At 37.1% G+C, this 25,388-nt stretch overlaps 1 protein-coding gene and 1 long non-coding RNA gene across 22 annotated transcripts in view; one reads left to right on the top strand and one right to left on the bottom strand.

Annotated features, from left to right (window-relative positions):
• Nucleotides 1-24,075, bottom strand: part of ABCB5 (ATP binding cassette subfamily B member 5) — a 157,957-nt gene extending 133,882 nt beyond the window's left edge. For 13 of the 20 annotated variants that reach the window (XR_014816812.1, XM_084978436.1, XM_084978431.1 and 10 more), the window contains exons 1-2: nt 23,955-24,075; nt 23,409-23,541 (exon numbers count right to left, since the gene is read on the bottom strand). The gene's annotated coding sequence lies outside the window, so the exon portion shown is untranslated. Of the gene's footprint in view, nt 1-14,162; nt 14,242-23,408; nt 23,542-23,954 lie in introns of those variants that run through there. The other 7 variants (XR_014816813.1, XM_084978434.1, XM_084978418.1 and 4 more) reach the window with 3 other exon arrangements.
• LOC146400034 (uncharacterized) overlaps nt 23,392-25,388 on the top strand; it is a 198,412-nt gene continuing 196,415 nt past the window's right edge. The window contains exons 1-2 of one of the 2 annotated variants that reach the window (XR_014816816.1): nt 23,392-23,646; nt 23,750-24,323. This is a non-coding gene — a long non-coding RNA (uncharacterized LOC146400034). Of the gene's footprint in view, nt 23,647-23,749; nt 24,324-25,388 lie in introns of those variants that run through there. The other variant, XR_014816815.1, reaches the window with a different exon arrangement.

Genomic DNA, 25,388 nt, shown 5'->3' with positions numbered 1-25,388 from the left:
ATTTTCTACTGTATAACATGGTGACCCAGTTACACATACATGTATACATTCTTTTTTCTCACATTATCATGCTCCATCATAAGTGACCAGACAAAGTTCCCTGTGCTACACAATAGGATCTCATTGCTAATCCATCCAAAGGCAATAGCTTGCATCCACTAACCCCAAGCTCCCAATCCAACCCACTCCCTCCCCCTCCCCCCAGGCAACCACAAGTCTATTCTCCAAGTCCATGATTTTCTTTTCTGTGGAAAGTTTCATTTGTGCCATATATTAGATTCCAGATATAAGTGATATCATATGGTATTTGTCTTTCTCTTTCTGACTTACTTCACTCAGGATGAGAGTCTCTAGTTCCATCCATGTTGCTGCAAATGGCATTATTTTGTTCTTTTTTATGGCTGAGTAGTATTCCATTGTGTATATATACCACATCTGCCTAATCCAATCATCTGTTGATGGACATTTGGATTGTTTCCATGTCTTGGCTATTGTGAACAGTGCTGCAATGAACATGCAGGTGCATGTGTCTTTTTCAAGGAAAGTTTTGTCTAGATATATGCCCAAGAGTGGGATTGCTGGGTCATTAAAGATTCATCATAAAAACTCTTACCAAAGTGGGTATAGAGGGAACATTCCTTAACATAATTAAAACCATTTATGACAAACCCACAGCAAATATAATACCCGATGGAGAAAAGCTGAAAGCCTTCCCACTAAATTCTGGAATAAGACAAGGATGCCCACTCTCACCACTGCTATTCAACATAGTTTTGGAACTCCTAGCCACAGCAATTAGACAAACAAAAGAAATAAAAGACATCCAAATAGGAAGAGAAGAGATAAAACTGTCACTGTATGCAGACGACATGATACTATATGTAGAAAACCCTAAGGACTCAACCCAAAAACTACTTGAACTGATCAACAAATTCAGCAAAGTAGCAGGATATAAGATTAACATTCAGAAATCAGTCACATTTCTACAGAAATATTACTGACAATGAAATATTAGAAAAAGAATACAGAAACACAATACCCTTTAAAACTGCACCCCAGAAAATCAAATACCTGGGAATACACCTGAGCAAGGAGGTAAAAGACTCACATACTGAGAATTATAAAACATTAATCAAGGAAATTAAAGAAGATGGAAAGAAATGGAAAGATATTCCATGCTCCTGGGCTAGAAAAATTAATATTGTAAAAATGGCCATACTACCCTAAGCAATCTAGACTCAAGGCAATCCCTATCAAATTACCCATGACATTTTTCACAGAACTAGAACAAACAATCCAAAAATTTATATGGAACAACAAAAGACCCAGAATCGCCAAAGAAATTCTGAGGAACAAAAACCAAGAAGGAGGCATAACTCTCCCAGACTTCAAGAAATATTACAAAACCACAGTCATCAAGACAGTGTGGTACTGGTACCAAAACATTCATACAGACCAATGGAACAGAATAGAGAACCCAGAAATAAACCCTGACACCTATGGTCAACTAATCTTTGACAAAGGAGGCAAGAACATAAAATGAGGAAATGACAGTCTTTTCAGCAGTATTGCTGGGAAACCTGGACAGCTGCATGCAAATCAATGAAACTGGAACACACCCTCACACCATGCACAAAAATAAACTCAAAATGGCTAAAAGACTTAAATATAAGACAAGACACCATCAAACTCCTGGAAGAAAACATAGGCAAAACATTCTCTGACACCAATCTTACAAAGGTTTTCTCAGGTCAGTCTCCAAAGCAACAGAAATAAAAGCAAAAATAAACCAATGGGACCTAATCAAACTGACAAGCTTTTGCCCAGCAAAGGAAACTAAAAAGAAAACAAAAAGACAACTTACAGAATGGGAGAAAATAGTTTCAAATGATGCAACTGACAAAGGCTTAATCTCTAAAATATACAAATTTATCTATTTTTTTTTTTTTGGTTGTTGTTGCCCTAGGTTTTGGTGTCATAGCCAATACATCACTGTCAAATCCAATGTTATAAAGTTTTCCTCAGGTTTTCTTCCAAAATTTTAATAGCTTTGTCACTTACATTTGAACTTTTGATCCATTTTGAGTTGATTATTTTACATGTCATAAGATAAAGGATCTAATTTCATTCTTTTATACATGGATCCAATTTTGCCAGCACTGTTTGTTGAAATGATTGTCCTTTCCCCACAAATGGTCTTGTCACTCTTGCCAAATATTATTTTATCATATATGTGAGCATTCATTTCTGAGAATTATTCTATTCAATTGACTTATATGTCTGTCTTTATGGAGGTAACACACTATTTTGATTATGTAGTTTCATAATATATTTTGAAATGAGGAAATCTGAGCCTTCTGAACTTCTTCTTTGTAAGATTGTCTTTGGGGTCCCTTGTGGTTCCATATAGATTTTGGGATGGGTTTTTCTATGTATGCAAAAAATGTCATTGAGATTTTTATAAGGATTGAATTGAGTCTACATATCACTTTCAGTAATACTGTCATCTTAACAGTATTAAGTCCTCCAGTCCATGAATATAGAATGTCTTTCCATTTATTTGTGTTTTCTTTCATTTCTTTTAGCAATTTTTTGAAGTGTTCAGCGAACAAATCTTTCACCTCCATGGCTAAGTTTATTCCCAAGTATTCTGATGCTACTGTAAATGCAATTGTTTTATTAATTTTCTTTCCTGATCACTGTTGGTGTACAGAAAACCAACTGATTTTTTAAAAAAATATCCACACGTAAGTGAGATCATGCAATATTTGTCTTTCTGTGTCTTTCTTTTCTCTTAGTATAATGTCTTCCAGGGTCATCCACGTTGTCACAAATGACACAATTTCTTTTTTTTAATGTTGAAAATATTCTATTGTACCTATTTATCACATTTCCTTTATACATTCATCTGCCAATGGATGGACATTTAGGTTGTTTCCATATCTTGGCTACTGTGAATAGTAACAAGCAACTGATTTTTGCATGCTGATTTTGTATCATGCAACTTTGCTGCATTCATTTATTAGCTATGACAGTTTAGTTAGCATGTGCACGTGTGCATACATGTGTGTGTGTGTGCATGAGAGAGAGAGAGAGATTTGGATTCCCTACATATAAGATCTTGTCTGTGAACAGAGTTAATTTTAATTATTCTTTATTCAATCTGAATGCCTTATATTTCCTTTACTTGCCTAATTGCCCTGGCTAGAACTTCCAGTACTAAGTTGAACAGAAGTGGTGAAAGTGGGCATCTTAGTCTTGTTTCTGATCTTAAGGGGAAAGTTTTCAGTCTTTTAACATTAAGTATGATATTAGCTATGGGTTTTTCATAGGTGGCCTTTATCATTTTGAGAAAGTTTTCTTTTATTTCTAGTTTGTTGAGTGTTTTTATCATGAAAAAGTACTGAATTTTGTCATATGCTTTTTCTGCATCAATTGAGATAATTACAATTTTTTTCAGTCTGTTAATGTGGTGTATCAAATTGATTGCTTTTTGTAAGTTTACATATCCTTGCAATTTGGTAATAAATTCCATTTGATCAAGATGCAAAATCACTTTAATATGCTATTGAATTTGGTTGCCAGTATTTTGTTGAGGAATTCTGCATAAATATTCACAAGAGATATATGTCTGCAATTTTCTTGTAGTGTCTTTGTTTGGCTTTGTTATCAAGGTAATACTGGCCTCACAGGATGAGTTATGAAACTACTTCAATATTCTGGAAGAGTATGAGAAAGAATGGTGTTAATTCTTGAGTTATGAAACTACTTCAATATTCTGGAAGAGTATGAAAAAGAATGGTGTTAATTCTTGAAATGTTTGGTTATGAAACTACTTCAATATTCTGGAAGAGTATGAGAAAGAATGGTGTTAATTCTTGAAATGTTTGGTAGTGAAGGCATCTGAGATGGCTTCAGAGTTCAGGAATTTTCTTTATGGGAAGATTTTTGATTACTGATGCAACCTCCTTACTGGTTATATATCTATTCACATTTTCTATTTCTTCATGTTTTAGTAAATTGTATTTCTGCGAATTTTAAAAATTCATCTAGGCTATACAATTTGTTAGTATGTAACTGTCATATTTACTTACATTCCTTTTTACTTCTGTAAAATTGGTAGTAACATTTTCTCTTTCATTTCTGATTTTAGTAATTTGAATCTTCTTTTTTGTTTAGTCAATTTCATTAAAGATTTGTCAATTTTGTTGATATTTTCAAAGAACCAACTTTTTGTTTTATTGATTTTCTCTGTTGTTTTCTAGTCTCCATTTTATTTATCTTTGTTTTAATATTTATTTCCTTTTTCTGCTAGCTTTGGGTTTAGTTTAATTCTTTTTCTGCTCCCTTAGGGTGTAAACTTAGCTTGACATAACACTTTTTAAAATTTTATTTATTTAGTTAGTTATTTAATTTTTGGCTACCCCACGGCATATGGAGTTCCTGGGCCAGCGATCAGATCCGAGTCACAGTCACGACCTAAGCTGCAGTTGTGCCAGATTGTTAACCCACTGCGCCAGGCTGGAGGACTGAACCTGCATCCCAGCATTCCCAAGACACAGTCTGTCCTGTTGCACCACAATGGGAATGCCAATACCTTTCTTTTCTTCTTTTTTTTTTTTCTTTTTAGGGCCACACTTGCAGCATATGGAGGTTCCCAAGATAGGGGTCAAATTGGAGCTATAGCCCCCAGCCTACACAACAGCCACAGCAACGTCAGATCTGAGCTGCATCTGAGACCTACACCACAGCTCACATTACGCTGGTTCCTTAACCCACTGAGCAAGGCCAGGGATCAAACCTGCGTCCTCCTAGATATTAGATTCAGTTCTGCTGAGCCACAACAAGAACTCCCAATACCTCTCTTTGTTAATATAAGTATTTAGAGCTATACATTTCCCTCTTAGCAATGGTTTCACTGCACCCTCTAAGTTTTGGGATATAGTTTCTTTTTTCATTGTTTTAGGATATTTTGTTACTCCCTTTGTGATTTCTTTTTTGACTCATTGGTTGTTTAAGGGTGTGTTTAATTTCCACAGGTCTCTGAATTTTCTTCTGTTATTGGTTTCTAGTTTCATTCCATTGTGATTGGAAAGATACTTGATACTGTCAGTCTTTTAAAATTTACTAAGATTCATTCTGTGGTTTCATATATGGTCTTTCCTGGAGAATATTTTATGTGAATTTGAAAAATAAATGTATTTTGCTGCTGTTGGATGGAGTGGAGTGTTCTTTCTGTATATGTCTGTTAGGTCCAATTGGTTTAAAGTGCTGATCTTTCTGATTGTTACATTTATTATTGAAAGTGAGATACAAAGTCTCTAACTATTTTTGTAGAATTAGCCCCTTTCAGTTCTGTCACTATCTGGATCACATACTTAGGAGTTCTGATGTTTGGCACATATGTTTTTAATGATTATATCTTCTTAGTAATAATTTGATCAATATATAATGTCATCTTTGTCTCTTAAAAAAGTTTATGACTTGAATTCTCATTTCCCTAATATTACTATAATCATCCTGGATCTCTTTTGATTACTATTTGCATGGAATATCCTTTTCCATCCTTCTACTTTCAACTTGTGTCTTTAGATTTAAATGAAATTCATAGACAGCATACAGCTGCATTAGTTTTTTTTTTTTTTTTTACAGCTTTCCTGAGATAAAACTGACATATACATGTTTAAGGTATACAATGTAATAATTTGATAAATGCATATATTGCAAAATGATAAGTATTCCAATGTTAGTTAACACATCCATCACCTTTCATATTTATGTTTTTTTTGTGTGTGCGTGTGTGTATGCATGTGTGTTGAGAACTTTTAAAATCTATTCTCTTAGCAATTTTCAAATACATGGTATTGTTACCTAGGGTCGCCATACAGTATATTATATCTGTAGAACTTATTCACCTTACAGCTGAATCTTTGTACCCTCTGACTGCCTTCATCCATCTCCTTTATTCCCCACTCCCTGCCCTGGCAATCATTAGTCTATTCTAGGTTTCTATTCTCTGTTTCTATGAGTTCAGGTTTTAGGCTTTTTTTTTTTTTCCATACATAAGTGAAATCATGCAGTAATTGTCTTTGTCTGACTTATTTCACTTAGCATAATGCCCTCAAGCTTCATCTAAGTTGTTGCAAATAGTACAGTTTCCTTATTTTTTATGGATAAATCATGTTTTACTGTATAAATAACACATTTTCATTATCCATTCATCTATCAATGGATGCTCATGTTGTTACCATGTCTTGGCTATTGTAAATAATGCTGCAAGGAACATGGGGTATGCTGGTCCAGATACTCCTTCTAAGTAGTGATTCAATTTCCTTCAAACATATATCCAGAAGTAGAACTGCTGAATCTTATGGTAGTTTTATTTTTAATTTTTTGAGGCACCTCCATACTGTTTTCCATAGTGACTATACTGGATGATATATATATTTTTTGGTCTTTTTAGGGCCATACCCGCGGCATATGGAGGTTCCCAGGCTAGGGGTTGAATTGGAGCTGTAGATGCCAGCCTACACCACAGCCACAGCAACACAGGATCCGAGCTGTGTCTGTGACCTACATACAGCTCATGGCAATGCTGGATCCTTAAACCACTGAGCGAGGCCAGGGATCAAACCTGCGTCCTCGTGGATGCTAGTCAGATTTGTTTCCACTGAGCCATGGCAGAAACTCCTGGATGATTTTCTAAAATCCATTCTAGAAATCCAAATTTTGGATCCTGTTCTAGAATTACTGAAAAGAATCTGCATTTTAAACAAGATTCTCCCGGTAGCTTGTATGCATATCAAATTTTGAAAACCACAACTCCATAGCACCAAGTACAAAGACTTGTCAAGTAGAAGGCTCTATTTATTTAAAGGAAGTTTTATCTTTCTCTCTGCTAAATCCAAGAATATAAAAAAAAATTTAAGGAGTTCCCTCTGTGGCATGGCAGGTTAAGGATCTAGCACTGTCTCTGCTGCAGCAGAGGTTCAATCCCCAGCCTGGAGCGGTGGGTTAAGAATCTGGCATTGCTGAAGATGTTGTGCAGGCTGTAGCTGTGCCTTGAATTTGACCCCTGGCCCTGGAACTTCCATAAGCCACAAGAGCTCCCCTCTCCCCCCCAAAATTCAAAATACAGTGTAATACTAACAACATTTAGTTCTTACATAGTGTCCGCAGCATAAAGTATGATTAAATGACTCTTGGCATCAGAATTTCCTAGGGCATAAGTGAAAAAAAAATCTTCCTAGGTTTTCCTCTTCATGTTTTCAAGGACTAGCAAAGGCAGTGCTCCAGGAAATCTACATTTTTAACTAGCCCAAATGATGATTTTTTTCACTCCTTCATTTGGTAAGTACATATTTTGCCAGGTACTATTTTAAGCATTAGAGAGCCCAGATGTCTCTGTCATATAGAGCTTACTCTATTACTCTATTGCTCTATTGCAAGGAGAGTCATGGTTTTAATAAAAGACATACATAAAAAAGGAAAATGAGATAGTGTTAAGTTTTAGGCATAAAACTAAAACAGAGCAATGTGATGAAGTGTAAAGCGGCAGTTATAGTGTCTGGTCATCCTGTCTCTTCTAGAAGCCAATGTTTAAGGTCAAAATTGAGTTACAAGAAGGAAGTTGTCATACAAAAATCAAGAAGAGTATTCCAGTAGAGGAAGTATGATTTATATGTATGAAGGGAAACTGCACTAAGACAAAGTAACATGAGATGAAAGAAAATGAAGGGAAAGTGAGGAGTCATCATTACATGGGAAGATATAGGTTGGCCATGATGGCTGGACCCCCTTGTTCCTTATTTGCATCCTTTTTGAAAGGAAGATAAATTTGGTTGAAACATATCAAGTGTGAGATATTGGTGAGATAATCAGGTAGTAATATCCAACAATAAGAAGGTAATGTGAAAGCAGAACTCTGAACATTTTACTTGGCCTAAATAAAATCTGTGTTGGTCAGATTTTACCAATCTTTACTGATAATAGTGTAGAGGTTATCAATGTCAATACTATAAAAAATGTTTTTTTTGGTTCATATGTCAAGATGGAAATTCATGTAACAAAATATCACCATGTTAAGAAATTTCTGAGTGGCACTTAATCTTCAAGCATGTTTGGTAAGAATAACCTGATACGCAGCTAAGACAGACTATTTGGGTGGAAGTCCTGGGACTTTTAATTAGATGAAGGAAGATATGAATTTTATGGAAGCTACTAATTTTAGAAATAGGGAAATCATGGTTACGGCCAAATTTCACAAAACATTTTTTTGTTTCCACCTTTTCCACAAAGCTATTCTTTCGGAACTGGAGGAGTATTTTATGGTCTTCACAAACTGGTTGTTTTCATATACTCTAATATTTATACTTTGACTTAATGCATTTCCTCAAATACTAGTACCTTCTTCCCTCCACATTTACCCAAATTGCAGAGTTGAGATTATATATAAGAACTCTAAAATTATACATACCCCATGTGACGTTTAATTTTATGAGTCAGATTTGCTAGGCAATGGCACCCAGTTTTTTGATTAAATGCCAATCTAAAGGTTATTGTGAAGGTATTTTTAAGGATGTGATTGACATTTAAATTAGTAGATTTTGAGTAAAGCAGATACCCCCGTATAAAGTGAGTGAGCCTCGTCCAATCTGTTAAAATCCTAAGAGAGAAGACTGAGGTCCTCTAAAAAGGAAATAGTTCTGCTTCCAGACTGCCTTCAGATTCAAGATACTAACTTTTTGCAAGAATGTCTAGTCTTCTTTCCTGCCCTGAGGATTTCAGACTTGCCAGCTACCACACTTGTGTGAGACAATTTTTAAAAATCAAGGCCTCCTCAACTTACCATTCCTTTTCCCTCTCTAGATAGATACAGATAGAGAGAGATATAAATATAGATATAGATATAGATATAGACAAAACAGACAAATAGGATTCCCTGTTTCTCTAGAGAATCCTATTATGCTCAGCAAGGTAGGAAGTTATTTTCATGAATAGTACATACAGAGACTATTCTAGTATCTGAAAAGAACATTATGACCTAAAATGGTTTCACCCCACACATGAGAAGGCCCTGAGGTTGTTACGATGTCAATAAGTGTAGGTGTGTGGAGGAAGAACAAGAACATAATTTCGGGAACGCAAAGGTGAATTATCTCACAATAGAGGAATGAGACCAGTCTGGCTAGAATGAACAGTTCATACAAAAATCGAGAAAGAGATAAGGGATTAAAAAATACATGTATGTGTAACTGGGTCACTATGTTGTACAGTTGGAAAAAAATTGTGTTCAGGAAATAACAATAAAAAATAAAAATATTAAACTAAAAAATAAAAGAAGCACTGAACCAATTTATTCAGAGCAACTATTATAATTTTCTGAGAATGAGAGTGACAGGGCCATTGATATTTGATACAGTTTATGTGATGTCAGGGGTTGACTGTAACGACTTGGGAAAAGACAAGATTCAGGTAGACCCACTATGGTCTAATTTGACAGAAGTAAGAAAGTCATATTTGAGAGATATTTTTAAGGAAAGGTTGACAAGATATGATTCAGAGCACAAGAAAGAGGAATGAAAAATAAAAGTTCAATGCCTAAACTTCAGAAACTGAGAACAAAAGAGTAGCAAAGACGGAAATAGAGAAGTCAAGAGAGGAAGTTGGTTTTGGGGAAAAAGTGACACTTTGTTTTAAAAATGAGTTTGGGCGGATGTTATTAGAGTGTTCAATTGAACGTATCAGTCATACAGATGGAAATGTGGCACTGATAATTAAGAAAATCTCCAAGCTAGATATATACTTGTAATAGTCATTTGTACAGCAGAATAATTAAATTTTTGAGAATAAACTTACTTTAATAATCTGACAATGTTATATAAAAGCAAAGGCAAAATGGTATCGCATTCTAAAGTTTTGCTTCTAGAGTAGTGTTATCCAACAAAAATTTCTTCGAAAACAGAGATATTCTCTATCTTGTCCAAGATGGTTGCCACTAGGGATGTGTAGCTATTGAGCACTTGCAACTACTGAGGGAACTGAATTTCTAGTTTTATATAATTTAATTAATTTAAATTAAAATAGCCGCACATAACCTATGGCTATCATACTGGAAAGCACACTGCTGGAGTCAAACTGTCTAGATTCAAATTCTGGATTCCCCACTTACTACACATATAACTTTGAGCAAGCCATTTAATCCTTACTGTACAGCACTAATCACAGTGTTGAAAACTCAATAAGATCTCTCTTCTCTTTTAGAATTATGTAATTACTTGCTTCATTTTGTCAGAAGGCAAAGAAGCCATATCAATTACCACCAGATATCAGTGTACCATCATGAGTGAAAAAAAAAAGAAGGCAGAGAGAACTCAAAATAGTGAAATAGGAGCTTTCTATCATTTTCCAAATATACACAAGACACTGATATAGACAATCATTCACAGACATGAGTGCCTATGGAGAAGCCTGGGGGTAATCCTGAAGAACAGTTCCAGGACACTGTTGGAGGAAAAAAAATATCTGAGATTGAACTGACTAAAGGGGGTAACAGGAATAGTGTAACTTTCTCAGCTGTGCAGGAAGCCACTAAAGATGCCCATTTCTTTCTTGCTCCATCTAGAATGCTGAGTGACTAGGGGGCAGGGAATGGTTGGGAAAATAGCAGCCATGGCTCAGAATAGAACATACCAAAGAGATGCAGATTTTACTAGCTATCAAGAAGCTAGCTCATAAGCTGCTTGGGATGCTTGGCCTATTGATCTCCTAAATTGGCCCATGGACACCCCCAACATTTTGCATGCTTCACCCACACTCAACCACCTCCCAAACCTGTGGCTAGCTACTTGTGTGTACCTCTGAGATTGGTGTAAGCAAGTCTTTGCAAGCTAGTGAGCATGCATACACATGCGCAGAAGGCTGATCCAAGTTTGTTGGACTGGGAAAAAGCACACAAAACTAAGCGCTACCCTAGGAAATCAAGAAAATGAGAAGCTGTCAGTAGGTGGTTTTGCTTTGCAGGATCAAGAGAAGGCGTACAATCTCAAGAATATCCTTCCAAGAGGGAGTAAGAAGTGTGGAGCAGGCATACCCATAGAAAAGGTCTGAGAACACCTCAGAATCCCTAGAAGGGCTGACTGAGTGTATTTCTTTCCTAAAGTCAGTCAGTAAAGACTAGAAGAGGTGACTCCTTCAAATTCAAGTTAACAATGTAAGGCTTCAACAAATATGAAAAATCAAGGAAACTGGACACTTCCAAAGGAACACAATAATTTTCTAGTAAACAAGACCAAATAAATGGAGATCTGAGATTTGCCTGATAAAGAATTCAAAGTAATTTTTTTTTTAATGCACCCAACAATGGAGCACCTAAATATGTTAAGCAAATACTAACAGATCCAAAAGAAGAAACAGACAACAATATAACAATAGCAAAGAACTTCACTTTCAAGAGTGGATAGATAATTCAGACAGAAAATTAATAGGGAGACATATAGAACTATAGACCAAATGAACCTAACAGACATATACATAACATTCCATCCAATAGCAGCAGAATACACATTCTTCTCCAGCATGGACAGAACATTCTCCAGGATATTTCACATGTTAGATTACAAAACAAGTCTTAGCAAATTTAAGAAGACTGAAATACCAAGTATCTTTTTGGACCATAAGAGTATGAAACTACAAATCAATAATGTAAGGAAACTGGAAAATCCACAAATGTGTGGAAATTAAACAACATACTCCTGAACAATCAAAGAATTGAAGAAGAAACCAAAAGGGAAATTTTAAAAAAATCTTGAAACAAATAGAATTAGAAATACAATATACCAAAATTTATAGGATACAGCAAAAATAGTTCTAGGAGAGAATATTATAATAATAAATACCTAATTAAGGGAAAAAACTCAAACGATCTAACTATACACTTCAGGGAACTAGAAAAGGAACAGACTAAGCCTAATGTTTAGTAGAGAAGGAAAATAAGAAAGATTAGTTGGCACCTACAGCCAACTAATCTATGACAAAGGAGGCAAGGATATACCATGGAGAAAGGACAACTTGTTCAATAAGTGGTACTGGGAAAATTGAACAGCCACATGGAAAAGAATGAAATTAGAACACTCCCAAACACCATACATAAAAATAAACTCAAAATGGATTAAAGATCTAGATATAAGACCAGACACTATAAAACTCTTAGAGGAAAACATAGCCCAAACACTCTCTGACATAAACGACAGCAACATCTTCTCAGAGCCACCTCTTAGAGTACTGACAATAAAAAGAAATATAAACAAATGGGACCTAGTCAAACTTCAAAGTTTCTGCACAGCAAAGGAAACCCTAAACAACACAAAAAGACAACCCACAGAATGGGAGAAAATCTTTGCAAGTGAATTGACGGACAAGGGATTAATCTCCAAAATTTATAAATACCTTCTGCAGCTCCATACCAAAAAACACACAACCCCATCAAAAAATGGGCAGAAGATCTAAACGGACAGTTCTCCAAAGAAGACATACAGATGGCCAAGAAACACATGAAAAGACATTCAACATCACTCATTATTAGAGAAATGCAAATCAAAACCACTCTGAGGTACCACCTTACACCAGCCAGAATGGCCATCATCCAAAAGTCTACAAACAATAAGTGCTGGAGAGGGTGTGGAGAAAAAGGAACACTAGTACACTGTTGGTGGGATTGTAAATTGGTGCAACCACTGTGGAAAATAGTATGGAGATGCCTCAGAAAACTGAAAATAGAACTACCAATTGACAATAAAAAGAAATACTCCTGGGCATCTATCCAGAGAAAACCACGACTCGCAAAGACACATGTATTTCAATGTTCATTGCAGCACTATTTACAAGAGCCAAAACATGGAAACAACCTAAATATCCATCGACAGAGGAGTGGATCAAGAAGATGTGGTATATATACATAATGGAATGTTACTCAGCCATTAAAAAGAATGAAATACTGGCATTTTTAGCAACATGGATGGACCTAGAAACTATCATGCTAAGTGAAGTCAGCTGTACAATGAGACACCAACATCAAATGCTTTCACTGACATGTGGAATCTGAAAAAAGGACAGACTGAACTTCTTTGCAGAACAGATGCTGACTCACAGACATTGAAAAACTTATGGTCTCCAGAGGAGACAGTTTGGGGGGTAGGGGCATGTGCTTGGGTTATGGGATAGAAATCCTGTGAAACTGGATTGTTATGATCATTATACAACTACAGATGTGATAAATTCATTTGAGTAATTAAAAAAAAAATGAAAATAAATGACTTTAAGACTAGAAAAACAACAGAAAAAATGAGCTAATCTTTAAAAAAGATAAACAAAATTGACAAATCATTAGTTAGAAAAAGAATTAGGAAAGAAAAAGAAAGACAAATAAATAGAATCATAAATGAAATGGTATTAAAATCGATACTACCGAAATATAAAAGATCATAACAGACTACCATGAAAAATTACATACCAACAAACTAGATAATCTAGAACAAATGGCTAAATTCCAAGAAAAAAAAATACAACCTATCAAGACTCATGATAGCCGATCAAGCATTAGGAAGAAATAGAAGATCTGAATAGACCAATGAGAAAGTCAAGATATTTAATCTGTAATTACAAAAATAAAAAATCTTTCAAGAAAAAAAGAGGCCAGGACCACATGGTTTCCCTGTAAATTCTATCAAATACTTTGTTTTTCAGTTAGATAAATGTCTGCTTAGTAAGACAGATGTGATGTGTAATAGCTGTAGGAGCTATTAGCACCTGATGGTGTTTGGAAAATTATGGTCCTTCACTGTCATGTTAGATGTTTAAATTTTCACTCCTATTTTCAATAAAAGTTTTTACAGTTATTCTTTCATATGGAAGTTTGTTTCATGATTTTATATTCAACAAAATACCAATTTTATGACATTTGGCATTGATTCAAAATATATACATATATACATATCTCATATATACATAATAAGCACACACCAAAAAATGCTTCTAATATTGCCGGAGCATAACAGAGTAGAAAGCTTTAAAAAAAAAGTCTTTGTGAGAAAGTTTCTTTTAGTGACACCGTGGTCATTTAATGGTCCACAGTATCAACCAAATCCTCAGTAGGCTTTGCTTACCACATTTCCTCTGAATTCTAACCCTTGTCCCTCTAAAATCCATGGGAATAGATTGGTCAGTTTACTTTGGTTTGAGCCTAAATGAATGCTTTAAAGTGACTCTTTAAAGAAACCCATTAAAAATCCTCCCACTCTGGAAGCACTCTGCCAAGACTAACTCAAAGCCACAAAAGATTTAGGGTTGGTTCCAAACTGGAACCTGTAAGAACTGTGTGGGCCTTTAACTCAGCAAAAATTGCATCTTTCACAAAAACTCAAAATATTAAACATCAGAGTACAAAGCAATTGTCCAGACCCAAGAGACAATTACTTTAGTATAAAACCATGAAACTCTGTGAGAGAATTCTCCAAGTGAAAGTCTTTGTTTTGAGTGAAATGAAAGGATCACAGCGATCTCTGGAGAAGAGACAAGGTCTTGGTCAGGGCAGAAATCTGACCCTGCCAGGGAGTCACATTGTGATCTGGGTCTAGCTACATAGTCTTCTCATGTTTACTCTGTTTCCTAATAAAGTAAGTGATTATAATCATGACTAAACATATGTCCATTAGTTACCTTTTCACATTAAGAAAAAATTGACTGCTTTCCTCTTTAAGTTAGCAATAGTAATAACTGTTTCCATATATTAGTTGTACTTGTAGCATGTGTGGGTGGGTAGTTTCTTATGTACTAGCTCCATTCTGAGCACTTCTCTGCTATGTATTATGAAAAATATTTTATGGAAGCTTCAATAAATATTAGATTATTATTACTATTATGAAAATTATCTTATTTAATCATTGCTTTATTAGTCCCATTTTATAATAAGGTAATGAGATTAGAAGACTTAAATAACATTGTCAAGTTAACAAAATTATTAAAGAGGCAGAGCCAAATTTGTCTACTCCAAAATCTATGCTCTTAACCACTATATTACTCTACCATTTCACAAATTTGAATTTCACCTTGAGCTCTGAAGTTTGAAGAAGCATTCTGGGGCACATTAATTCCTTGGCTTCAAAAGGCAAAAGAAACTCCTACCTTCTCAGACACATTGAGCCTCATTTTTTTTTTCCCACTGAGATTACAATCATATGATCACAGCATCAGACTGAGACTGAACCTCACTTTAAAATTGGAGTAACAACCTGTATCCTCTAGCTCACATGCACACTGTGAGGATATAATTACATGGTATGTAAAGAGTTCTGGAAACCACGTAACAATTTCTCTACAAATGTAAAACATCAATGGGTTGTATTGTCTCTATTCCTATTCTTACTCTTCACTGGGTACTGAGTAGAATGCATTATATACAATCGCTCCTTTAATCCTTGTCACAATTCTGTGAAGTGGCATTGTAATCCCATTTTAAAAGTGAGGAAACTGAGACTCAGGGTGTTTAACATGGCCAGACTTGGATAGTCAGTAAGTGACTGAGCTGGAGTTTACCCATTTATGTCTGGATCCGATGAGGTGGTATGGATAATATATCTATATCTAGAGATCTAGATTTATCTATAAATGTATATATAATATATACATGGAGTTAATATTATCAACCCATTGTTTAAAGAGAAGCTGCCACTAGCAGATACTTTAGGGCCCCAAAACTGACAGATGACTGCACATATGGCTCAAAAATGGTCTTTAGAGGCAGGTAAAGCAGGCTACTGGTTTCCCTGTGTTATTAAATTGTGATTCTTGGAACACCTTGTCAGGATACAGACTTCTTAATAGAAATGCAGATTCTTGACCCTCTCCTCAGACACCTGAATCAGAGTCTCTGGAGAGTATGGCCCATGAAAACACATTTTTAACAAGCTATACAAGTGATTTTATTTAAATTAGAGTTTGAGATCCATTGCATAAAGTAAGGGGCACCTGGCTCTACTCCTGGTTCTTTTTATACATAGAATTTTTAGAAGTTCCTCTTCTAAATGGAAGAAAATAACTTCTCTGAGACAACAATGTTTTACTTCATAATACGAAAGATTATATTAATGTAGCTCTTGCATATTAAATCTCCCAGCCAAAACAGTCTCAATAGGGTTTACTTTTTCTTCTTTCTTGAATCTTACTTAAATTTTTTTCTCAAAGAAACCTCTGAACATTGCACAAAATATTAGATTAATATATTTACTATATTTATTATTGGAAGCTATTTTGCTGAACAGTTAACAGGATTGGGAGGTATTTTTAAATGTACCCAGCATTTATTTTAATCAGATATGGTAAGATATATAGACATGGAAATGACTGCCATGAAGGAAGAAGTTCATACTCATAGATCCCTAGAAATATGAAGCATACCACTCTATGAAGGACCACAAAGGAAGCACCAGAGTGGAATGAGATAAAGGAAGCAGAGGAAACAATGTGCAAGAGCTTTTATTGTAGTTTCTGAGAAAAAGGTAAGGCAAAGCAGTATAAATAGACTTAGAATCGGCTACTTTGAATAATCTCAGTGGACTCTGGGGGTGTAGGGGCGGTCTCTAGTTGTCTGGTGGTACCTGACCTTACTTGTGGTGATTAGAGAAACGAATAGTGGCTTGTTCAGCATATGGTGGCCTAGTAAAGGAGATGGTTGAGGGCATATGGGTTCTGGATTTCATATAGTTTTCATATAAAAGGAACACTGCAGGATGAACTATCTGCTATCTCTAGGAATTAGCTAAACCTGGGAGATGTCAAAGCAAAAAAACATGACTAATACAGAAGAAGTTCTTGTGCTATTGCTATAAAACAGGACAAATTCCTGAATTTATGTAAGACATACTTGTAGCATATGTGGGTGGGTAGTTTTCAAAATAGTAAATCTATTCTGAGGTAATGTGTTAATGTTCTTTTACTTCTCAAGGAGTTATAGGGCACTTTTTAAGAACAATAGCTTTAAATTCTTAATAGACTAAGTATTATAGTGACATTTTAAATTTAGAGCAAGAAAAAAGTTAAACTTTACAGCAACATTTGGCATCCAGGTCTATCTGTTCTGAAATTCTATATGTGGCCAAAGAGAAGTAATAATTGGAACAGCAAAGATTTAGTATCATGAGTTAAGGGTGGAGGAGACCTGCTTGAGAAACTTGTAAACCCAAGAAACTGTTACATCTCAACAGTGCCATTATAGGCTTAGAGGCAGAGCATGAACTAAGATTCAGCTGGTTTCTTGATGAAACGGTTACCTACACAGAGCTACAGCTGCCCAAAGAATTTCGAGAAAAGTTTAACTGGGTAGAGGGCTCAGGTATGAAATAGAAGTGATAAGAATATAGACAAAAGAGATAGGAGGGATGAGTCAGAAAGTCTAGAAGGAAGGCTCTCTTTGAGCACAGCATTCCTCCATTTTGCAAATGTCCTCATCTGGTCAGAAAGGTGGTTTTCCTTTTACCTTCCTGGGAAACCTATGATAGGTTTTACATTTCTTGAAAGCCAGGCTTCTAGTAACATAGAAAATTCTGGGAGTTCCCGGTTGTGGCGCAGTGGTTAACGAATCCGACTAGGAACCAGGAGGTTGCGGGTTCGGTCCCTGCCCTTGCTCAGTGGGTTAACGATCTGGCGTTGCTGCGAGCTGTGGTGTAGGTTGCAGACGCAGCTCGGATCCTGCGTTGCTATGGCTCTGGCGTAGGCCGGAGGCTACAGCTCCGATTCGACCCCTAGCATGGAACCTCCATATGCCGCGGGAGTGGCCCAAGAAATAGCAAAAAAAAAAGAAAATTCTGTAGGCAACTGAAAGGCCTTAACATGAAGGGCAGCAGTGACATGGCATGAATTATTCTAGCACTGGTAGTCTGAACAAGGTTATCTACCAGGTCTACTCCTCAAATTTCACGTATTAAAAGTTGAAATTCCCAGGCAGAATGTATTAGTTAGGACTCTTTAGGTTACAAGCGATGGAAATTCAGTGCCAAATACTTTAAACAACAACAAAAAATGTCTTTGGGTTTGCTGGCACTAGGGACTATTATCTTCTCCAGGTCTCACTATCAGCACATGTGGATGTCTAGTGGGCCAAAGCACTTGTGTTGGAAACCCCAAGGTGTCCACTTGATAAGGAGGATCTTTCCTTTAGGTTTCCCTGGGTGAGGACAAAGAGGCAGAATTCTGAAAGTTGACTGGAGAAGAAAAAAAATGCTTCCTTGAGGATAGCGGCATCATGAAAGTCAATTAAGAAGTCCTAGTTTTTTTTTAAGTTGCCTAATAAATATTTACTGGCTATCTAGTTTGTGTTGCTTATTGAGAATGTAGTACAGAATGAAACAAGGAGAGTCTTTGCCTTCAAGTTGCCCCAAGGCTCGTAAAGACTGCATTAGATGTTAAAATTATAAGAACACATACTCTTCTTGATCTCAGCAAAGGGCCAAAAATGATTATGAGGAAATGGAGTGTGAGATGAACTGTAGCTGGAGGCATTTCCTGAACCTGGAGATGACAGTGGCGAACAGGATAACCTCTGTGGACAAGTCTACTGTTCCAATGAAATTTTCTCTCTGGGAATGACCTTGATTTCTCCATTGCTAAAACACCCTGTGTCTATGAGTTTCATAGAGGTTCCTGGATTTTGTAAAGGAAGATTTTTTAGCTAGTTTTTTGTGTTTGTTTGTTTTGTTTACTATCATATGGTGTTAAATGGCTGATTAAAACTTTTTTTTTTAGTTTAAGGAGGCTCAACCATAGGAATCAACACCATTAACTCACTATTCTAATGTAATAACTCGAAAAGCGCTGCTAGGTCCAGGGAGGATCTTGGGGTGGAAGGTGGAGGTTCAGGATCCAAAAACTGGCATGACAGAACTCTTTGTCAGAGATATAAGGGCTAGCAGATGTAGCCACAGGACAAGATGTGCCCTTATCATATGATAGGTATCTGTAACGTGACTTTGCACAAGAATCTTAGGAATACTTAAAATTATTTTTAAATGGCTTTGAGCCATAAAATTGTGAGAGTTATTTTGCATCTCTATGGTTTAGCTTGCCCAATAACTAAACAAAGGAGTTTCCAGGATGTCACTAAAAATGTTGGGCTCCAAAATTTTATGATTCTTGGGAGGCTCCCAAGGTGCAAAGGAATATCCATTAGTTTGTACCCAGAAGAGTAGGTCTGGGAGTAATTTCTACCTGTTTGTTACATCACTTTAGGGCAGTGGTTTCTGAACCAGATGTAATGTTGGGCCCCCCATCCCTGGCACCCCCTCCGTGAGGATATTTGACAATAACTGAAAACATTTTTGGTTGTTATAATTGGGGGTGATGGTTTACCTAGTGGGTAGAATCCACGATGCTACTAAACATCTAGCAACACACAGGACAGAGCCATGAAACAAAAATTACCTAGACCAATTTTACTTAGGTTTGGAAATGCTGATTCAGACAAATCACCTAAATCTTGGTTTTTACATTTTGTAGAATACTGTTTTTTAGGACAGTAAATGAGACAGTTGTGAAAGCACTTAGTAAATGATTAAGAATGGCAACATTTGTGGTCATCAATCCAAGTCTTGCCTTCACAGTGACAATGGTGGAAAGGGAAGTCTGGAGGTGGGACAGAAGTTTTTGGGACAGAGCAATGAGGTGAGATCATTGAAATGTTGCTACATAGGAGGTGTTACAAAGAACAAAGTACTGCTTCCTTGATGACTTTGTTACTCTTCTTTCCCTCTCCTTTTGTGGTCTCCTTGATGGAATTTCATGGCAGGCACAAGGTACATTGACATCTGGGTAGTAGTGTGGCTGAGATCCTGTGCTTTAAAGTTAGATAGAGTTAAGTGTGAATCTTCCTTTAACATTTTCATGTGACCTAACTTTTCTGGCACCCAGATTAATATAGTTATAACATTTTCCACTCTATAAGGCCATCCTGAAGCTTCAGAGAGATATCACATGTTAAACCAGAGCTTGTGACCACGGAATAAATGGGTGCCCTCATCATTGTTATTCCTGCACTAAGTGCTATATAGTTGCTTTAAGTATCTCTCCCCTTTACTCTTCCCCTTTACTTTTCTATCACCCATCTCTTTCTCCAGCATTATGACTTTCTTATAAGCAAATCAATACCTGTCCTTCTTTGCTGGTTATTATTAGCCAACTCAATTTATACTGGATTGAGATATAAAAAATAAGTTTCTAACAGAAATTTATATAAGCAATCAATAAAAAAACCCCTGCTCTCTGAAAAAAAGGGGGAAATTATTGACTATAGGTTGCATAATTTTACTGCTAAAATGGATTCTACAGCTCAGGGTTTCCTGTATAGTTTTACATCAGAATCTCCTGAGGAGCTTTTAAAATTACAAACATCTAGAACTCCATCCCAGTTCTAGTGAATCAGAATCTTTGGCATAAGGCCCAGAAGCATTTTCTAAATGCTCTCTATGTTCTGAGATACATGGGGGCCATTAAAAAAGATACAGAGAGCAGGGTTCTACATGAGGCTTACTGTATAGAATCTCTGGGAAAGGACAGAATACATATGTGATATATTCATAGTCTTACTTGATCTTTACCACAATTCTGAGCTTAGGCTGGAAAGGAATGTTACCTCCAAATTTGGGTTTGAGTCTTAGGACTAAGAGACCATAAGTGATATGTTTACAGTCACAAAAGATGATATAATTCAATTACCTGTTCAAAATATTCCCTTCCTTTTCCTACTATGCCCTTCTCTGGAGCACCTCCTCATGTAAGGAGTTTACTTCCTGTTCTATTGACATTACCTGTTGACATCACACTCATGAAAAAGTATACTTACTGTTCTACTGACATCAGGCTTGGCTCTATAACTTGCTTCGATTGAGGAATATGGGTGGAAGTCATTAATGAGAGCACAAAATAGATCTCTGTTTAACCTGATAGGATTTGGGGATGATAACCCCTACTCCCTCTCCTATAATAGATAACAAAAGTGAGAATGTGAACTCAGGTCTTCTGTCCATGCATTGCTATTTCTGTTATAAAAGTGAAGAGGAGAGGAAGAGAGTTGTGTCTGACTAGGTGAGGAGGAGATTATTTGTTCCCACTGCTGGGGTGGCAACTGGAGGAAGGTGTGTTTTTGGTATAAGCAGCTGGAATTTAGAATAGAGATCTCAAATTTCTTCTAACCTAGAAATTCTATTGTTTTTGACACTCTTAAAGAAACACTCTGTGCATTGTGGCTACTTGGGCTAATTTATTATTTGTGGGGTTATATAGTCAAGGCTTAAATGTGGTATTAATTTGGGATTGAAAGGGAAATAAATCACCATATATAACATCCTTTATATGGAGAAAAAGTTTTCCAAGTTCCCAATGATAGGCAAAAAGGCAAACTTTTGAAACAAACTCTTACTTTACCTTAGGGTTCAGATAAACCTGAGAATACTCTTCTCAAAAAAAGGTATGAAAAAGGGTGACTGTTATTCACATTTTGCCCACAGGAGGGCCACACAAATTAGTACTTCACAATGTCTTCTGGTGATACATTTATTTACATATTTATTCCTAGTGCTTTTTTCTCCCTCCAGAAATCCTGATTGTCACCACAATCAATTTATAACCTGAGCTAAAGGGGTAGTTTTCTAAGTTCTCTATATAAAGATAGCTTCAGTCTGCTCTAGCTCTTCTAAACCTTCATTACTATTCAAATTTTGATGTCTATGGTAGATTAGAATTCCTATTTCATTTTCAGAAATTTAAAGTAGTTTTCCTGAACTCATTATTTTACATTTTAAGCATGTGAACCTAAGATAGATGAGGTAATTTCAATCAGAATCAAAATTAGTTATTGACATTCCCAAATTTAAAAAACCAGGATTTTTAAAAAAAGATACCAAAGGAAACACGATGATAATAATTCTTAGAAAAATGCATATAATAATAGTAGTAGCAATTATCTATTGACTACCTACTCTGACCAGAATTTTTTTGGCACATGATACTATTTAATCCTTCTCAAAGCAGCTTAGCAAGGTATATGTCATATTCATTGTTTGGGATGAGAAAACTAAGTCCTTAGATGTTAGTTGTTCTAACTACCACATGAATTTAATGGAAAGATCTGGCATTTGATCCCAAGTCTCTTAGAAGCCAAAGTCCACAAGCTTTCCTCTACACCACACTGCCTCTCCCATTTGGCTTTGAAATGAGTTTCTACTCTGGCTATCATATTTATCATCTCAAGTTTCTTCCTCAATTGCATATTTCGTTTCCAAAATAAATATTTATGCACACAAACTTCTATCTCAACAGGAAGCAGAGAATTAAAAATCACATAATTGCCATGAAAGCTTCTAGTAATCTTCCTACGGGAAAGGGAAGTTGTGGTTTGCAAGGAGCACATGCAGGGACCCCTTACCAGCAGTTTGTGGGCGAATGGACCACAGGAGGGTAGGTAAAGCACTGGGAAGGCACAGCACAAAAATATTCACTTGATGTCCCTTCTTGATAAGTGTACAATTGATGGGAATCATTTGGGTTCATTACACAATCTATATCATTCTCTTTATAAAAGTTAACCACTAAAAAGTCATAATTCATGCAATGTTCCAACCACTAGATGTCACTATTGCTTATGAAATGGGATTGCCTATTTTCAGTCCAACTCATGTTCACCAAGAAATTAAACACATGGCTTCTGACACGTTAGGACCATAAGACAGACTTATGTGAACAGTTAAATAATGTCCAGGAATGTGCATTCATTTGTGTCTAGTTGCAAAGAGGAAAGGCAGAGGTAACAGGAGCTATAAATCTGAGAGAAATGTGAAATATAGTGGCTTGTGGAGGTTTCCACATGTGGGGCCTGGGTGATGTTCTGATGATGAGTTTAGGAGCTGGCCAAGGCAGGAAGAGCAAAGATCATTACTAGGAGGAGTGACATGAGTACAAGCAGGAAGGTGGAAACAAATACTGAATTCAGGTGAAAAGGAATATTCATTTGGGGAAGAGTGGGAGTTGGCTGTGGAGGGGACAGATTATATAAAACCAGAAATAGCGACCAGGAAGAATTCATCCTCCTTCCTGAGTATGCCTCTCTATTAAATTTTTGAGCAGAAGAATGATGTGACGAATATTTCACTGTAGAAAGATGTTTGGGTATTGTGGGCAGGTTGATGAAGGATCACAAGTTTTCTAGCTGCCTTGTAAACTGTCGTTTGAGTCTTCTTCCCTGTATAATTACTTTATCCTGGTCCTTTCCACTTTTGATGTTCCCTTCCCGCCAAATCGTGATCTGTCAAGAGCAGAGACCCGCCTCCCCATCCCCACCCCCGCGTGCCCAACATTAAAACTAGAACCTGTCTGTCTCCGTCTAGGGCAGGAGCTTCTGCGTCTGGTCCAGTCTTGTCCCCAGAGACTTGTCTTCCTCTGGATGACCATTTTGAACATAATCTGAATTTGTGCTCAGATCCATTCAGCCAGTCAGCTCTCCTATAGGGAAAAAAAAAAAAAAAAAAAAATCAAAGACCGGCTTTCATCTCAGTGAGAGAAACGTCTGCAAGCAAAAGCGCCTCTGCTCCACTTGTCCTGAACCAAGTAAGTGGGAGACTATTTCAGAGGTTTTCTCTACCTATTAAAGTTCTAAGAACACGGGGGTAAGGGTGGGGTGGGGAAACCTTTCAGACTTTCCTTTATTTAGGTGTTCTGAGGAAAGGGCAGAGGCGGTCAGCGAATGGAGAAGGTGGCGCTTCTTGAGCTCCACTTGGCAACCGGTCAGTCTCTACCTTAGTCCGGCTGGGGCACCTGACTGGGGTCGAAGCCAACAAATGGAGAGGCCAGGCCTTTGGCCTCTCAGACTTTCCCAAGCCTCTCGGCTTACCGGACACCCCACTCCAGCACCTCACCTTCAAAGAGAGAAGTCACGAAAGTGTTGCTAGGAGCACGACGAAGGAGAAGCCTAAGAGGAAGACGAGCAGAGCGCCACAGGAGGTCCGGCGCCATTACGCTGAGGGCTGGCTTCCTCTCACGCCCGTTGCATCACGTCCCCCACATCCGGGTCCTCTGCCGGCGTCGAGCCGCTTTCGCCGGCTTTCCAGCCACAGCGGAAGAACCGAAGGGTGCAGCCGGCACAGTCCTGAGGTAGCTGGCTTCCTACCCAGTGGCGTGGCCAGCAAAGGCGGCGGAAGAGGCGTTCACGGTGAGAAGAACATGTATTGCTAAACAAGAAGTGGACACCAGGGGTAGCGTTGGAGCGTCACGCCGGAGCAGAAAACGTACGTTCAGTCCCCGAACTACTGTGCTGCTCTCCCGTGGCTTTCTCACCTTGAAAATTATGTGATGCAAAACGCAATGAATATACAAACCGAGGGACTTAAAACTTGTGGATGTCTTCTCATTTCCTCAGGACCAAGGCCTTCCAGGCTCACCTATTCCCAGGCTTTCAAACATCGTCCTGAGGTTCAGCAGGCTTGGCCCGTGAGGCCCCTGCACGTTTTGTTCTGTCTGAAGCACCCCTCCATCCCTTTGTGCCTCTCACCCCTGAGTCTAGGTTAACGCATAACTTCTCCAACTTCAGCTCAGCTGTCTCTTCCTCACGGAAGTTTTCTCCATGTGTATGTCAGCTTTTTCATGACGCTTTCATAGCATCAGGTGCTTTTTCTTCATAGTCTTGTCAATTATACCCCATGGCCCTGCTATTAGAATGTAAATTCCTTGGTAACAGGATTCCTGTCTGCATTTGCTCTCCTTGTTTCTATTTTCATTACTATGGGAGACAGTGAAAACAATGATGCCCTGCTCTGAGTCTCTTAAGATCCTATGAGGGTGGGAGGTGAGATGATTAAGATGCTGAAAATTCAGGGCAAAATTCTTTTAGATTAGAGGGCTCTTATCCTTTTAGCGTCCTTCCATATTGCCTGAAAAAAAGCAACTTTACGTTTTAATAAGATGGTGTGAAATATTGAATCACTTGTACTCTGAGCCCAGTAGGGCATAGAAACCTCAGCATCTTTACAGTTTGTTAAAATTAAATGGCATGGGGCTGTGATTGTTGTACACAGTAAATGAGGTGACGTTAAATGTGTTCAAGCCATTTTGAAGACATTTCCACAAACATTAAGAACTTTCCAGAAATGACTTCAAAATCATTTAGGGATTCTTTGTCAAGACTAATTGATTATTGCCTAGAGAAATAGAGGCATCCATTGTAGTCTAGGCCATATAGCTTCAAATGGTCTTTAAATTGCAAGAATCAAATTCAAGCTTTTGGACACCATTTTTAGCTGAGTCTTTGTTGTAGACAGTTCATGAATGTATTCTTTGGATTTTGTGCACTGATG

This window comes from Sus scrofa, chromosome 9 (genome assembly GCF_054392235.1).
Source record: "Sus scrofa isolate SSC_HxYL_T2T_F1_AM1 chromosome 9, Sscrofa_HxYL_maternal_Yorkshire_Landrace_v2.0, whole genome shotgun sequence".
NCBI lineage: Eukaryota > Metazoa > Chordata > Mammalia > Artiodactyla > Suidae > Sus > Sus scrofa.
The sequence above is the reverse complement of the archived record's forward strand: the minus strand, read 5'-3'. Positions and strand labels throughout refer to the sequence as shown.